We start from the raw sequence: 1,892 nt of genomic DNA, 5'->3' as shown, positions 1-1,892 counted from the left end.
AAAACCGTACCCCTCCTGAGCAGAGCTAGAAACAGATCTCATAAAAATACTAGACTCAACAGGCGAGATAAAGCTGATTGTGGCTCCATTCCCAGACTCATCTCCACCAATCAGAGGGAAGATGATTGAGCCTGATTAGCCACAATCAAAGCTGGAGCTCAACCCTGACTGTCTGCTGACTTTGCAATCGATGTCTGGCTGACTCGACCAGCAAATTTGGGCCTGAACAGCATTGAGATACTATCGCCCTCCTACTTCCACAAGCTCTAATCCCTCCGTAGAAGAGCATGGCATTTCTGGACTCACCCGGGAAGCCTAAGCATCTCCCTTCAGCTGGATGCATCCCAGCAGAGACTGCAAATGGAAAATAGCCTGACTTTTCTTTAATCAATGGCCTGACTGCAATGATAACAGGATTAGGGGACCCGATCCAACCGAGTGTGAGCTGGACAGGTTTTGAGAGGTGCTACAATGCCTGGAAAGGCCAGAACGTACAAATAATGAGGAGGAGAAAGGTCAGTGGCAAACACAATGGTTCATGTCACTCAACAACCTTCAGTGGACAAACAGCAGGAAGCTGATGTCTTCATAAAAAGATGGATTTCCGTCCATCCTCAAAAACATGATGTTAATCAGGTATGTGGTCAGATCTTCAGAGAGAATTTATTGCTGTTCATCCAATCAAAATGTTGCATCCGACTATATTTTTCTATCAAGTCATTTTCAGTTCTAATTCTGCAGTTATGGTTGCATTTACAGTCTTTCCTGTTGATTTGCCACTTCTGTAAATGCTTGTCAATGCAGGAGTAAAGGCTGATTCGTAAGGAGGAACTGAACCGCGAAGTGAAGAATAATGTAAGTGTCTTAATCGATTCTAGAGTCTACTTCCTCCCAAAAATATTTTTCTCTGTAATTTTTGTTGACATTTTTTTTTTAAAGGAGAAAAAAAATATCAAGCGTCAACTAAAAAGGACGGAAAAAAGCTTGCTAGCTAACAATCAGCATCCAGTGCCATCCTTACCTCAGCCACCAGCTTCCCTAACCCATAAATAACAGACAAAGAAATTAGGACAACATTTTTTAACCGAAAAAAAAAGGATATTTATTGTAAATGCTTGGGAAAGAGCGTCCAGCTACATTGTTCACAATTTGTCTTTTTGTGTTTCATCAGAAGAAAGTCAGATGTGTTTGGGACGACACTAGGGTAAGTAAATGATGACAATTTCTGATTTCATATTTTTGGGGGAACTATTCCTTTCAGAGTTTGTCAGAAGATGAGAAGTAGTTGTTATAGATATACTGAGCGGCTACATAAACAAGAGCTACGGTATCTGTTTATTTGAATATATGCAGTGTACTGTATTATTGAAATATTAGAGAGCAGAAACCTCTAGAGTCTAGACTAATGAAAACAGGCTTTCCATGTAATAAAATGATCCGCTTCTTAGCTACATTTATTTTAAACATATTAGAAGTATGAGACAAAATAAAGCCGATGAGCCCTGAGCACCTGGATATGAAACCCTCCATCTCCTGTGGCACAGAAATCAAAAAGATAAAGTAAAAATTCCACCACTCCATTCCATCCATCCATCCATATATTTATTCTATGTCTGTCTGTCTCTCTTAACATTGTATAGATCTTGTATACAGTTTTGAACGTACAAAAGCCAAACAGCCTTGAAGGCATTTAAGTATTTATATCCTTCAACTTTTAGACGAGGCTTGTCAAACAAACAACAGTTTGTCTTGATGAACCTTACCTTTCTAGTGTACACTGTGTTTATCATCTGAAAGAAGGTCACTGAACAATGCATTTGCCTTGACTTGGTCGATAGATTCATTTATTATTCAAGAGTAACTTTTAGTGTAGATCAACTATAGTGGGCAAT

At 39.3% G+C, this 1,892-nt stretch overlaps 1 long non-coding RNA gene across 1 annotated transcript; it reads left to right on the top strand.

The window, feature by feature from the left end:
- The first annotated feature begins 375 nt into the window (after nt 1-375).
- Nucleotides 376-1,204, top strand: LOC107726273 (uncharacterized). The gene is made up of 3 exons (XR_001638250.1): nt 376-636; nt 805-855; nt 1,172-1,204. It is a non-coding gene; the product is annotated as an uncharacterized LOC107726273 (long non-coding RNA).
- The last annotated feature ends 688 nt before the right edge of the window (nt 1,205-1,892 follow it).

Source organism: Sinocyclocheilus rhinocerous, unplaced genomic scaffold (assembly GCF_001515625.1).
Source record: "Sinocyclocheilus rhinocerous isolate Xijiao unplaced genomic scaffold, SAMN03320098_v1.1 scaffold1267, whole genome shotgun sequence".
In the NCBI taxonomy this organism is placed as follows: Eukaryota; Metazoa; Chordata; class Actinopteri; order Cypriniformes; family Cyprinidae; genus Sinocyclocheilus; species Sinocyclocheilus rhinocerous.
The sequence above is the reverse complement of the archived record's forward strand: the minus strand, read 5'-3'. Positions and strand labels throughout refer to the sequence as shown.